This window comes from Dendrobates tinctorius, unplaced genomic scaffold, assembly GCF_039654945.1.
Source record: "Dendrobates tinctorius isolate UK_male_01 unplaced genomic scaffold, ASM3965494v1 ptg000063l, whole genome shotgun sequence".
Lineage (NCBI taxonomy): Eukaryota > Metazoa > Chordata > Amphibia > Anura > Dendrobatidae > Dendrobates > Dendrobates tinctorius.
In genome coordinates, this window is record NW_027361731.1 from 15,884,628 (window position 1) to 15,900,444 (window position 15,817).

Sequence of the window (15,817 nt, forward strand, 5' to 3'; positions counted from 1 at the left end):
ACTAAGGTGAAGGATCCTGTTATGGTGATGGATCCGGGTGGAGAAGACGCATGCAGGTGGTGGGCTCTGTTGCTAGGAGCGCACGCAACAGAGCAAAGCTAAGTGGTGTTTCCCCTGTATTGTCTCTTTCCTCATGTGTGTTATTAGTGCAGTGGTGGGATTAGTCTCCGCACCGACCCATTCCCTAGTGAGGGTTTAGGGTCAGGGTGAGCAAGGGCGTTAAGGTACGCGTGCGGCGACAGGTGCGGAGCCTGTTTAGGGAATGTAAGGAGTGCAGGGACACTGGCTCAGGGGAGCTTAGGAGGTCTCCATGTCCCCATTCCCTATCGCAGGGCCCACCATTGTTAAAGTTTCCCAGGTTCCCCTTTATTATTTGATTATTGTATGTATAACGTGTAATACCTAAATTCGCCAGGTGGAGGCGGCGTATCCACCTGCACGTTTTATTATTTAAATGCGCCCCACTGGAGGCGGTGTATCCAGGGTCACGTGTGTTATGGGTCCGCCTTGCGGAAACATCTGCGTCCTGACACACCATGACATTCTCATACTGTAAAGCTTTCTTAATAGAAATAACTTGTGATTTAAACTGGATCTTTCATGTAATTTTCTTAATGCGTCCCACATCCTTTAGCTGTATCCTCATTCCTTACGTGTATTAATTGAGCATCATCCACTAATAAGCTAATGGTGGCTCTCGCTTTTCTATTCTTTCTATCCCATTTCTGATTATCTTCATCAGGTCTATCTGTAATTACTTCACATAAATCGTCTTTAGATAACATCTCTACTTTAAATTTCCATAACTGATAATTTTCACTGTTCAGCTTAGCTACTGTGAGTTTCAACTCAGTGCTGCACATCAGTTTTATATAATCTTACTTGTTTTATGAAGATATTCTTCTTTCTTCTTTCGAGTTCCTGTATATCCTGTGTGTGGCGATTCTCTGTAATGATCTCCAGTGTGCGGTCATCCAGTTCCTGGAATCATAAATACCTTTGTCCCTCTGTATCTGGATTTTTTCAGCCTCCGTTCACTGGGTTTTATCTTATCTGCTTCTCCGGTATCTGAGGTTATTGCTTTGGGTTTTCAGTGCATCTGGGACTATCTCCTGGGTGTCTGGGCCCATAACCTGTAGCAGAGTGTATCTATTGAGAATGACCACTGATACATCAGAGAACTTCACTGAGCAAGTTATCTTCAGTAAACAGTATTTACTTCATATGGGTAAACATGAGATAAGAGAATTCAGTAGCACACAGCCCGTGCTGCTGCTATAATACACTCAAAAACGAAAGTAAAAGTAACAGCAACAAGAGAGCTTCCCTCCCCACAATACAGCAAACATATAACTTCACACTATCGCCATCTGCTGTTAGGCTAGTGTAAAGTTCTCCTTTACATAAACAATAAGTCCATTTCTGTTGCATATACCAACAGCAGCAATACCCGACACTGCCGCTGGCACTCGGGACTGGAGTGTGCGGCTGTATGTATTTCTCTGCAGCCGCACATTCCGGTTCCGAGTGCCGGTGGCAGTGCCGGATATTGATGTGAGACTCATGCAAATTTCTCGCATCACACTCGCTAGTGTAACTCCAGCCTTAATCTGTGTCAGTAACCGTTCTATAGAGCACGGTTCCCCAACTCCAGTCCTCAAGGCCCACCAACAGATCATGTTTTCAGGATTTCCTAAGTATTGCTCAGGTGATAATTGCTTTACCTGTGCAATACGTAGGAAATCCTGAAAACATGACCTGTTGGTGGGCCTTGAGAACTGGAGTTGGGGAACCCTGCAATAGAGGATCGAGAACTTACTAGTCTGAAAGGAGCCCTAGTCCTATCCGTGTCTATGTACCTGACCCTTGGGGTAAGCAGCTACAGTACCGTGGTACCTGGTGGCTACCTGCAGCCAGGACTTACTCCACCATCAGGAGCTCCAGTGAACACCTGGTGTACCGCTACTCAGTTCCTAAATTAGCCCGGCACAGTGAGCCCACGAACCACGTGCACCATCTGCGTGCGTAACACAGACATCAAGTATCTTTCTCATTTCAGTTGGGATCACAAAAAAGGTTAAAAATGATTATAGATTAAGGGAATATTGAACAATACAATTCAATACGCGGCCTATTGGTTTCTGCTGGAAATAGAAAGAGGGACTAACTATGCATAGTCGCCATGGCAAAATTCCTGACATGCCCCATAGCCAGACTCATTTACCATTTTTTCCAACCCTGGCCGGAGGAGATTTCAGAAGGAGGCATGATGGAAGTCAGAGACTGGCCAGGATGACAGCACATAGACCCAAATCTGGGACTGTTCTCTGTATTCTGGATGGTTGGGAGTCTGGGACATATGGATTTATTGCTCATTCATTCATAGTTGGAGCAGCCAAAACTTTTTCATTTTTACATAAGGTTCACTATATGAGGTTTTGCCTTTTGAGTGAGATGAGCTGTAGTTTATTTTTTAAAGGCCATTGTGCCAAACACGTCTGTTAGGCTGTGTTCACACATAACCTGCAATGTTTAGGCTTTCACACACTTCTCCTATACGGATGTAAGAATTCTGGACTTTCCTTTGTGCTTGTTTTCCCTGACCCAAGATGGAGTCTTTTATCTCGCCCTGTCATGGAACTTCCTGTCTGTCCTGATTATTTAAGTCCTGGTCATGTGCTCTCCTGTGCCTGAGTATTGTGTTGCTGTCTTGCTCCTGAGCTCCTGCCCATCTGCTAGTGGACTCGCTGCTGCGGCTGCTGCTCGTTACTCGGTGCTCTGCCTCTCTACATTCTGCTGCCTACTACCCTGCTGTGTTCAACTACAGTCCGGACTTCTGGTGTGGAGCTGATCACCCTTGGAGCTGCTGTGGCCAGTTAGAGGTGGATCACACATCCGTTTTTAGACGTCCGTCAAAATCCACCGTTTAGCAAAAAAAATGGATCCGCCATTTTTTTTGGCGGATCCGTTTTTTTAACCAGAGACTTGCATTAGTGGCTAAAGCAGATAAGTCCAAAAAACAGATCCGGTAGCATCCGTTTGTGGCAAAACGGAAACGGATCCGTTTTTCACACTTTGGCGGATGCCAAAAACGGATGTGTGAAACAGGCCTAAGGAATCCTGACTTTGCCATCTCCTTTGGGTCTGTGTCTGTTGGGGCTGCATTACTGGACTCGTGCGGGACTTTCAGTCCTAGAGGTAGATATTACGACCTTCTCCTGTTTAGCCTCTCCTGTATCACGCTGGACTTCTACGTTTGAGAGCTGTGTGCATTTCACCCTTATGTTTGCTGGACTTATGCACCCTAGTGCTGTGTGCATGCTGATTTACTACATCATCGTGGGACTGCCTCATTAATACGGTGTACTTGCTGACATATCTGCTGCTGGACTCCTACGTTCTGTGCCCTGTGCACACTTCAGTATTAGTACTGTTGGACTGGTTATTATTAGCGGTCTTACCCCACTCTTTGGTCACTTAGGACATTTCCATATTGCGCTGAATTTTCCTTAACATTGCGGAAAGTGTACTGCCAGTTCTGCTTTACCTGCATTATTCCATATTGTGCTGTGTTTCTGTTACTGTTGCAGGAAGGGCTCTGTTTAGTTTTGTCACTCTTGTAAAATATACTTATTTACATCAACTTTGGTCTCAGTCTCATTGTCCCACGCAATCAGATTCCGTAGTACCCATATAATTATTACAACGGACGTGGGAAGGATGCCTAAGCTAAATGTTATTTATATTACTATTTTGTGCTGTATGACTACCTGGATTAAAAGTATAATTATTCAAAGATTGAAAATTGTTGATTTTTCTACAATTTTGTGAAAACGTCTTTTTTTTTTCTAAATAAAAGCAAAACATATTAACCTAAATTTAACACTAACAAAATACAATGATTTATGAAAAAACAATCTTAAAATCACTGAAATCTGTGGAAATATTTCCGTGCTTTGCCACATTCTGTAAATTAACATTGTTAGATTTGAAAATTTTGTCTTGGTCAAAAATCGGAAAAAAAACTGCAATAAATCATTATTCTAACTGTTCTTTGTATTTTATAGGAAGAAAAAAAATCTCTGTCTTTCAGTTTAGCTCTAGAATGCAAGTACATAGGAATACACTGGTATATAGAAATGTATCTCTATGTACCAGTACAAGAAGTTGTGTGTTTGAATCACCAGGGCGCAAACTTGAAGAAAAGAGAAGAATGAGTTAATTACAGCACAGAGATGCTGGTGTGGTGCCCCTGAGGGTTCAGTCATCACAAAGGTACTGCACCTCCTCCTGAGGTGTAGTATCCCACTATCCAGGTAAGATGGAGACACCTGACCAGACTCCAGCACCTGCACCCAGTACGGAAACCTTAGAACAGCAGGGCACTCTATATGACCCCAGCATGGTTCACGAAGGGAGCTGGGAGGTGGGTGGAGCTTAGTTTTAGAGAGAGGGAGAACAGAAAGGAAGTCAGGGGCAGTTCCCCAGAGGGGGATAGAGTGAGAAGATGTGTATGCAGCAGCCTCCTGTGAGCTGCAGCTGCTGGGAAGGAAAGGAGCAGAAGGATCAGTTGTCCAGAAGGTGAGGAAAGGACAGGAAGTGTGGAGGAGAGCTGGAGACTGGGGCTAGAACAGAGCCCTTCCCTAAGCTTAAGCGCCAAAGGCCGGGCACTGGTATCCGAGGTTGTGTGGATGCTAATGATCCTACAGCAGAAACCGGAGGAGTAGAAGTTGAAACGCTTTATTCCCAACTAAGACTCAACAACACAGTAGCAACTAGAGATGAGCGACTTTGCCTTTTTTCGGGTCGAATCGAGTTTCGGACCACCCGACTTTCACAAAAGTCGAGTCGAACGAAATAGGCCGACTATTGGGAAAAGTCGAAGGTCCGACTCAAACACGAAACCCAATGCAAGTCAATGGGGAAGAAAAGTCGTCAGGGAGTGGAGGACTGTAAACAAAACTAAAATGCCCAATACAATGCCAACGACATCAATTCTTATTACTTAAGCTTTTCAAACTTAATTTACTTTATAATAATAGTTACGCATTGAAAACTGAGGGTTATTTGGCTAAAATTGTGGGGGGGGCAGGGCTGGCTCCAGGTTTTCGTGGGCCCCGGGCCAAAGAGTCTCAGTGGGCCCCTTTAACAATACCATCATTCATGATGCTCCGATACGGCAGAGAAATATAGGTATAGTACAATGACAAATACTTCAATTCTTACATTACATGAGTGATATCTATTTTAAATTCTACAATAGCTCAAAAATCAGACAGTAAATTCCTCCATACAGTATTATGGCCACCACATAGTGCGCCATACAGAATAATGAGCCCCATATATTGCTCCATAAATAATTTGTCCCATATAATGTTCCATACATTATATGATGAGCTCCACATAATGCTACAGTATATGATGGTCCCCATGGATGATGCACCAGTGTATGATGGGCCTATATAATGCTCCACATATAAAGGGCCCCATATGATGCTCCAGTGTATAATGGGTCCCATATATGATGCTCCAGTGTATGATGGGCCCCATTTATAATGCTCCAGTGTATAATGGGCCCCGTATATGATGATCCAGTGTATGATGGGCCCCATTTACAATGCTCCAGTGTATGATGGTCCCCATGGATGATGCTCCAGTGTATGATGGGCCTATATAATGGGCCCCATATGATGCTCCAGTGTATAATGGGCCCCATTTAAAATGCTCCAGTGTATGATGAGCCCCATATAATGGTCCAAATATACTGGTCCCCATATGTAATGCTCCATATATAATGGGCTCCATGTGATGCCCCATAAATAAGGAACCCCATATGATGCTCTAGTATATGATGGGCCCCATATACACTGTGTGCAGAATTATTAGGCAAATGAGTATTTTGATCACATCATCCTTTTTATACATGTTGTCCTACTCCAAGCTGTATAGGCTTGAAAGCCAAATGCCAATTATGTAAATCAGGTGATTCGCATCTCTGTAATGAGGGGTGTGGTCTAATGACATCAACACCCTATATAAGGTGTGCTTAATTATTAGGCAACTTCCTTTCTTTTGGCAAAATGGGTCAGAAGAGAGATTTGATGGACTCTGAAAAGTCAAAAATCGTGAGATGTCTTGCAGAGGGATGCAGCAGTCTTGCAATTGCTAAACTTTTGAAGCGTGATCACCGAACAATCAAGCGTTTCATGCCAATTAGTCAACAGTGTCGCAAGAAGCGAGTTGATAAAAAAAGGCGCAAAATAACTGCCCATGAATTGAGGAAAATCAAGCGTGAAGCTGCCAAGATGCCATTTGCCACCAGTTTTGCCATATTTCAGAGCTGCAGCGTTACTGGAGTATCAAAAAGCACAAGGTGTGCCATACTCAGGGACATGGCCAAGGAAGGCTGAAAAACGACCACCTTTGAACAAGAAACATAAGATAAAATGTCAAGCCTAGGCCAAGAAATATGTAAAGACTGATTTTTGTAAGGTTTTATTGACTGATGAAATGAGAGTGACTCTTGATGGGCCAGATGGATGGGCCCAAGGCTGGATCAGTAAAGCCAGAGAGCTCCACTCTGACTCAGATGCCAGCAAGGTGGAGGTGGGGTACTGGTATGGGCTGGTATCATAAAAGATGAACTTGTGGGACCTTTTCGGGTTGAGGATAGAGTGAAGCTCAACTCCCAGACCTACTGCCAGTTTCTGGAACACACCTTCTTCAAGCAGTGGTACAGGAAGAAGTTGATATCGTTCAAGAAAAACATGATTTTCATGCAGGACAATGCTCCATCACATGCATCCAAACACTCCACAGCGTGGCTGGCCAGTAAAGGTCTAAAAGAAGAAAAAATAATGATATGGCCCCCTTGTTCACCTCATCTGAACCCCATAGAGAACCTGTGGTCCCTCATAAAATGTGAGATCTACAGGGAGGGAAAACAGTACACCTCTCGGAACAGTGTCTTGGAGGCTCTGGTGGCTGCTGCACACAATGCTGATTGTAAACAGATCAAGCAACTGACAGAATCTATGGATGGAAGGCTTTTGAGTGTCATCGTAAAAAAAAGTGGCTATATTGGTCACTGTTTTTTTTGGTTGTTTTTGAATGTCAGAAATGTTTATTTCTAAATTTTGTGCTGTTATATTGGTTTACCTGGTGAAAATAAACAAGTAAGATGGGTATATATTTGGGTTTTATTAATTTTCCTAATAATTCTGCACAGTAATAGTGACCTGCGCAAACAGATATCCTCCCAAGATACCAAATCTAAAAAAAAAAACACTCCAACTTCCAAAAATATTAAGCTTTGATATTTATGAGTCTATTGGGTTGATTGAGGACATAGTTGTTGTTCAATAATAAAAGAATCCTCTCAAATACAACTTGCCTAATAATTCTGCACACAGTGTATATGATGGGCCCCATGGATGATGCTCCAGTGTATGATGGGCCCCATATATAATTCTACAGTGTATAATGCTCCCCATATATTGCTCCAAACATAAAAAATAATGAAATACGTCTCCTGGCTGGGCACTGCTATACTCTGGACTCCTCAGCGTCGCCATCTTCCAGCTCTCTGCACTGTGACTGTTCAGGCAGAGGGCGCACAGACGTGACATCATCACACTCTCTGACCTGAATGTCACTCAGGAAACGTGGAAGATGTCACAGCGGTGGAGCAGGGAGACTTAAGTAATGCAAGTGCTGGGGCCCTGAGCAAGCGGGGAGCCAACCCGTGGGCGCTGGCACTGTCACAGGTCCCTTCATAGTACGCCGGTGTCTCTGACAGCGAATGGGCTCCCCCACCTGCTCAGGGCCCGGGTGCACCAGGTGCTGACGCCGGCCCTGGAGGGGGGTACAGCCCAGCTAGGGAGGTGGAAAAACTGGCATATGTTGAGGTGTACAACCAAAAGAAAAAAGGAGTTCAAATACCCGTATAAAATATTGATTTATAGCCCCCTGAGGTATCCCACGCGAAACACGCGTTGGGGTTGCACATTCTGACCATTTACCAGGACCAATTTGGGTGAGATTTTATTTTGTGCTGGAATTGTTATCTTGGCAATTTTAGGATCTGTATGGGGCCATATTTATGGTGATATACTGTAACTATATTACAGTTGATAATACCCATGGTTATTGTTCAAGAGTGCCCAGCACTATGATAGTGTTATATTAAAGCTATGAAAGCTTTATATTCTCTTAATCCCAAGTCCATACAACTATGTAAATGTGTTAGATTCATGGTCATGTGTCCTTCACTTTGCTAATTTTTATATAATAAATACTTTTTATTTTTTGAAAACATTTTTTTATTAACATTAATTATTAAAATCAATATTTTATACGGGTATTTGAACTCCTTTTTTGTTTTGGTTGTACATGTTAGTTGGAGTATACCTTTTAGTGGTGAGTTTTATTGATTTAACCCCTTCTTTTCTGGATTTTTTATTCATATGTTGAGGTGTAGGCTGGACGTTCAGCAGCTGCAAATGGAGGAATTGGAGAAGTCAGCGGAAGAGGAGGACAAGGCGAGCCTTTTTGCTGGCAGCCTGTGTGTCATCAAGGGAAGGTGGTACACAATCCTTTGAAACCCAGGCATGGTTCATTTTAATGAAGGTGAGATCACCAACATTTTTGGTCGACAGCCGGGCCCTTCTTTCTGTCAGGATTGATCCAGCAGCACTGAAGACTCTTTCTGATAGCACACTACCAGCAGGGCAAGCGAGCTCCTATAAGGCATATTGTGCCAATTCAGGCCAGGTGTCCAGTTTACAGGCTCAGTAGTCAAAGGGGAATGAACTGTGAGGGAGAACATCGATAGGGGAGGAGAGGTAATTTTGAACCATAGTTGACAACTGCTGTCTCCTGTCTGTTGCAATCGATTCACTATTAACAGTCGTGTGAGCGGTCCTAAAGTTATCAGTCCACAACATGGTCATGAAACCCGTCTCCAATGCCACTTCGGCTGTGTGCACCACGAACACTTCTTCCATGTTGCCCAGTACGGCTCGTGGTAGAACCTGCACTGCTGCTGTGTGCTGGGAATGCCTCTAACAAACGGTTTACCAGAGTTGCTTGTTTGTTCGCCAATATAAGCTCTAGGATCTCCTGTGGCATGATGTTCTGTAATTTGCCTTTATATCGTGGATCGAGGATGCAGACCAACCAGTAGTCGTCATCCTTCATAATTTGGGCAATGCGGGGGTCCCTTTTTAGGATCCGCAAGACATAATCACACATGTGGGCCAATGTTCCAGGTGTCAATGATGCACTGCCAGTGGTGGGTGGAGGAGCACTTTCTGGCAAATCCACATACCTCCAGTCACGCACAAACCCTGTACCTGACATACGCAAGCCAACATTTTCTCTTGCCCCCTCAGATGCATCCTCCTCCCCAAAATAATCATCCCCCTCATCCTCCTCCACCTTGTCCAGGACAGTTCCCTGAGCAGACAATGGCTGACTGTAATCAAGGCTTCCCTCCTCCTCCGCTGCAGATGCCTGATTCTTAATGTGCGTCAAAGTTTGCATGAGCAGATGCATAAGTGGGATGCTCATGCTTATGATGGCGTCTCCGCTTACCAGCCGTGTACTTTCCTCAAAACACTGAAAGACTTTACAGAGGTCTTTCAGCTTTGACCACTGCACACCCGACAACTCGATGTCTGCCCTAAAACTGCCTGCCCGTGTATCCTCCCACAAATGCATTACAGCCTGCCTCTGTTCGCACAACCTCTCAACCATGTGTATGGTGGAGTTCCACCTTGTTGCAACGTCTATGATTAGGCAGTGCTTGGGGAGGTGGAGCGATTGCTGCAGCCTCTGCATACGACTGGAGTCTACGGGCGAGCAACGGATGTGCGAGCACAGTCTTCGAACCTTATGGAGCAGACATGCTAACTCCGGATAATTGTTTATTAAGCACTGCAACACCAGGTTCAAGGTGTGAGCCAGGCAAGGTATGTGTCTGAGTTTTGCCAGGGCTATGGCCGCCACAAAATTACGGCCGCTATCACGGACTACCTTGTCTGGCTCAAGATGTAGACAGCCCAGTAGAGTTGAGCGACTTTGGTCGGATCGGGTTTCATGAAACAAAATTTGTTTCAGATGAAACTGGTCCGACTAGGGCAAAAAAAGTCGACCCCAATGCAAGTCAATGGGAAATAAAAGTCGGCATTGAGTGGATGACATTCATCCACTCAATGCCGACTTTATTCCCCATTGACTTGCACGGAAGGGAGTGCTGGAAGGGTGTACTTCATCTGCCTGGGAGTTGGCTGAGCCCCTTACCTGGAGGACACGGCAATGAAGCAGGCACCTGTGTATGCCAGAAACGTGAGTAAAGTTTTGGATCTACATTCAGCTGTGTCTCTGCCTTTTACCTGCATCAACCTTTCAGCACTGCTACATTACCTGCCTGAACACTACACCATCTACCTCAACATCTACTACCACTGCCCTGGGACTACAGCTCTGCCTGTGGAGAGCTATTACACCTCTGCTGCAACACACCTTCTGCCCCAGAGGATCGGCACTGCAGCGCTGGTCCCCTTCTGACCAGATACCACAGGTGGCGTCACAAACTTATCTACACAAAAACTTTATTCTTCTTATTCTACAGACCGGGTTGCTGCCACCGCGACCCATCGCTTTAAGACATCCGCCTGGTACCGAGTGAGTCCACTGCCCTGGGCGTGCCCCACTGGCCTTCCCCCAGAGTCAGAGAAGGAACTACTGAGCACTAGCCACAGTGAGCAGGTGAGGAGAGGAGGCGACTTACAGACACAGATTGAAAGTCGGGACGTTACCCTGAACGCCCGGGACAGCTCTCTCAAATTGGGACTGTGCTGCTAGGTGGTTGGAAGCTATAAATAATGGGGAATCTCTACCTGCAGAGCCGCAATCCACATGTCATGATCCAGGTTGGATATGACAGGTTTTGAATAAGTAACCGTTTTTTTCCTTTGAGCTGGTTGCTTAGAGTTGGTTATGCCCCCTGTGGCCATTAGGGTTATTACAGAGTGGTGTCTTTTGTTCTAGTTTGCCGCCGGTGGTGGTGAGTGTTATTGCACTGGAATCTCTAACAGGTGTGAGACTCTGGCTCCTAACTATAAAGGTGTGTCAGGTGCTCTCACTCACTGTTGGTGATATTGGTGTTTTCCAACCATCCTTGGTGAGGGAAGGAGCTAGAGAGAGTTCCTGGCAACTCAGTCAGAATCCTGGAGTGGCAGCTATGGTGTCAGCGAGGAGTTCTGGTAAAGCTTGAAGGAGTGGCAGCTATGGTGTCAGCGAGGAGTTCTTGTAAAGCTTGGTGGAGTGGCAGCTATGGTGTCAGCGAGGAGTTCTTGCAAAGCTTGGTGGAGTGGCAGCTATGGTGAAAGCTGCACTCAGATGCTGGACTCTTTTGCTGGAAGACAGCTGCACTCAGATTCTGGACTCTGTTGCTGGAAAGCTGCACTCAGATGCTGGACTCTGTTGCTGGAAAGCTGCACTCAGGTGTTGGATCCGGTTGGAGGAAAAGATGCACTCAGGTGTCGGACTCTATTGCTTGGAGCATTAGCAACAGAGAAAAGCTAAGTGGTGTATCCAGACATACATGTACTACTGAAATTCGCCTGCTAGAGGCGGTGTATCCGGCTGCACGTTCCATTATTTAAATTCACCCTGCTGGAGGCGGTGTATCCAGGGTCACGCGTGTCATATAAATTCGCCCTGCTGGAGGCGGTGTGTCCAGTCACACGTGACCATGACACCACATAGAGAATAATAGAGCCTCCAGCACCGACCTCCACTCGCAGAGCCGCACTCCACATAGAGAATAATGAAGCCTCCGGCACCAACCTCCACCCACAGAGCCGCACTCCACATAGAGAATAATGGAGCCTCCGGCACCGACCTCCACCCGCAGAGCCGCACTCCACATAGAGAATAATGAAGCTTCCGGCACCAACCTCCGCCCGCATAGCCGCACTCCACATAGAGAATAATGGAGCCTCCGGCACTGACCTCCACCCGCAGAGCCGCACTCCACATAGAGAATAATGGTGCCTCCGGCACCGACCTCCACCCGCAGAGCCGAACTCCACATAGAGAATAATGAAGCTTCCGGCACCGACCTCCGCCCGCAGAGCCGCACTCCACATAGAGAATAATGGAGCCTCCGGCACCTACCGCCACTCGCAGAGCCACACTCCACATAGAGAATAATGGAGCCTCCGGCACCGACCTCCACCCGCAGAGCCACACTCCACATAGAGAATAATGGAGCCTCCGTCACCGACCTCCAGCCGCAGAGCTACACTCCACATAGAGAATAATGGAAGCTCCAGCACCGACCTCCACTCGCAGAGCCGCACTCCAAATAGAGAATAATGGAGCCTCCGGCATCGACCTCCACCCACACAGCCGCACACCACATAGAGAATAATGGGGCCTCCAGCACCGACCACCCGTAGAGCCGCACTCCACATAGAGAATAATGGGGCCTCCAGCACCGACCTCCACCCGCAGAGCCACACTCCACATAGAGAATAATGGAGCCTCCAGCACCGACCTCCACTCGCAGTGCCGCACTCCACATAGAGAATAATGGAGCCTCCGGCACCGACCTCCACCCGCAGAGCCGCACTCCACATAGAGAATAATGGAGCCTCTGGCACTGACCTCCACCCGCAGAGTCGCACTCCACATAGAGAATAATGGAGCCTCCAGCACCGACCTCTACCCGCAGAGCCGTACTCCACATAGAGAATAATGGAGCCTCCGGCACCGACCTCCACCCGCAGAGCCGCACTCCACATAGAGAATAATGGAGCCTCCAGCACCGACCTCCACCCGCAGAGCCACACTCCACATAGAGAATAATGGAGCCTCCAGCACCGACCTCCTCCCGCAGAGCCGCACTCCACATAGAGAATAATGGCGCCTCCAGCACCGACCTCCACCCGCAGAGCCGCACTCCACATAGAGAATAATGGCGCCTCCAGCACCGACCTCCACCCGCAGAGCCGCACTCCACATAGAGAATAATGGAGCCTCCGGCACCTACCTCCACCCGCAGAGCTGCACTCCACATAGAGAATAATGGAGCCTCCAGCACCGACCTCCACCCGCAGAGCCGCACTCCACATAGAGAATAATGGAGCCTCCAGCACTGACCTCCACCCGCAGAGCCGCACTCCACATAGAGAATAATGGAGCCTCCGGCACCTACCTCCACCCGCAGAGCCGCACTCCACATAGAGAATAATGGAGCCTCCGGCACCGACCTCCACCCGCAGAGCCACACTCCACATAGAGAATATTGGAGCCTCCAGCACCTACCTCCACCCGCAGAGCCGCACTCCACATAGAGAATAATGGAGCCTCCGGCACCGACCTCCACCCGCAGAGCCACACTCCACATAGAGAATAATGGAGCCTCCAGCACCGACCTCCACCTGCAGAGCCGCACTCCACATAGAGAATATTGGAGCCTCCAGCACCTACCTCCACCCGCAGAGCCGCACTCCACATAGAGAATAATGGAGCCTCCGGCACCGACCTCCACCCGCAGAGCCGCACTCCACATAGAGAATAATGGAGCCTCCAGCACCTACCTCCACCCGCAGAGCCGCACTCCACATAGAGAATAATGGAGCCTCCGGCACTGACCTCCACCCGCAGAGCCGCACTCCACATAGAGAATAATGGAGCCTCCGGCACCGACCTCCACCCGCAGAGCCGCACTCCACATAGAGAATAATGGAGCCTCCAGCACCTACCTCCACCCGCAGAGCCGCACTCCACATAGAGAATAATGGAGCCTCTGGCACTGATCTCCACCCGCAGAGCCGCACTCCACATAGAGAATAATGGAGCCTCCAGCACCGACCTCCACCCGCAGAGCCGCACTCCACATATATGGCTGCTCTGTGCGCACAGGACCTGTGATGAGGTCACAGGAGGGGAGGAGTCAGGGGTCACATGATGGGAAGTAAAGGGGTTGGAATCAGAGAAGATGTATTGCTGTTCCCCATATGACACATAGATGTTTGCAGTGGATGGGGTGAATGATGCCCCCATTGTGGTGCCCTGTGTTTGTACATAATAGGATCCATAAAAAGAAAAATAATTATTTTGGAGCAGGATATTAATGGCTATACCTAGAAATTTCTTCATTTTCGCTGAATAATTGCAAGTGACATTGCAACAAAATGTGAGATAGAAGCTGCACTGTTGATTTAGAATCATCCAGGAGCTATAGGGGTTAAAATGGTGATAGCAGACAGGGAGTGGTTAGCTCAGCCCCAGGGAATTCTGGGAAAGGTGTTATTGTGTCTGGGACTACTAAGAGTAAGGCTATGTGCACACATATGCAGAAAATTTCTGCATAAAAACAACTCCTTCCCAGAAAACGCGCTGTTTCTTTTGCGCTGTTTATCCACTTTTTTGCACAAAAAATGCACGTTTTCGATGCGTTTTTTTCCACACGTCCCCAGACACATAGAAAATAGCCAGAAATATGGAAGTTACCCCAAAAATTATTGAGCATGCTGCGTGGAAAAAAAGGCATCTATATGCACAAGAAGTGCAAAATGCATTAAAATGAATGGGAAGCTTCTTTTAAGAATTTTTTGAGCGGATTTTTTGCTAAATCCATGGAAAAAATGCGGAAAAAAGCCAAAACATGTGAACACAGCCTAAGGTGTGTGTTAGGCTACTTTCACACATCAGTTTTTTGCCGTCAGGCAGGATCCGGCTTTTTTTAGAAAAAACGGATCCGGCATAAATTTTCTAGAACTGTAGAAACGGATCCGTTTTTTTGCTGGATCCGTCTCTGTTCCTGGCGGCTGGCCAATTGGATCTGAGCATGCGCAGACTTAAAAAAAACGGATCCGGTGGCTGGATCCGTCTTTTTCTGGATCCGGCGCACTCCGGCGCCCATAGACTTTCATTGTAGCAAAAAGCTGGAAGCACCGGATCCGGCGCTTCCGGCTTTTTCGCCGGAGACAAAAAACGTTACAGTAGCCGTTTTTTCCAGACGGCGGATCGCGTCACATTGCCGGATCCGGCAAAAAACGGATGAAACGCAATGCCATCCGGCACGATCCGGCGCTAATGCAAGTCAATGGGGAAAAACCGGATCCGGCATTGCATTTTGCCGGATCCGGTTTTACAAAAAAAAGCCGGATCGCGCCTGAAGGCAAAAAACTGATGTGTGAAAGAGGCCTTAGGCTGGTTTCACATTAGCGTTTTTTTGCGCAGCGCATCGTGCGCGTCTATGCGCATGCGTCATGCGTACCTATGTTTAACATAGCATGCGCAAGGTCTTGCGTTTGCACGCTTTCGTATGCGTTTTCGTGTGCATGCATTTTCTCGTCATGTGCACCTAGGCGCACAAGTCGCAACCTGTTGCATTTTTGGGTCTGCAAAAAGGCATAAAAAACACATGCGAGTGCTTGCGCACGGAATGCGACAAAATAACACATTACAGTCTATGGGGACACAGGCGTGCGCATGGATATGCGTTCATCTGTGTTTTCATGTGCATGCAATTTTGGCGTAAATATGTGTAGACACTGTTTTTAACCCCTAGAGAACGAATGCGCATAAAAACGCAAACGCATGCAAAAATGCATGATGCGGGTTTTTTGCATGCGTTTGTATCGCGCACGATGAGCTGCGCAAAAAAATGCTAATGTGAAATTAGCCTTAGAGAGTCTCCTGTCAGACTGAAATCAGACAAGCTGTATAGACCAGTACTGAAAGCTGGTTTCCACTCATCCCCCTCTTTAATATGAATGAGATTAGACGCCCCCTGAGA

The 15,817-nt window shown here is 47.0% G+C and overlaps 2 protein-coding genes across 2 annotated transcripts in view; both read right to left on the minus strand.

Annotated features, from left to right (window-relative positions):
• Nucleotides 1-15,817, minus strand: part of LOC141094243 (uncharacterized) — a 1,213,871-nt gene that overhangs the window by 249,729 nt on the left and 948,325 nt on the right. The gene's annotated exons all lie outside the window — the stretch shown is intronic.
• Nucleotides 1-15,817, minus strand: part of LOC141094343 (oocyte zinc finger protein XlCOF8.4-like) — an 83,412-nt gene that overhangs the window by 48,128 nt on the left and 19,467 nt on the right. Inside the window, exon 2 of the mRNA XM_073580182.1 lies at nucleotides 883-1,133. The gene's annotated coding sequence lies outside the window, so the exon portion shown is untranslated. The remainder of the gene's footprint in view (nucleotides 1-882; nucleotides 1,134-15,817) is intronic.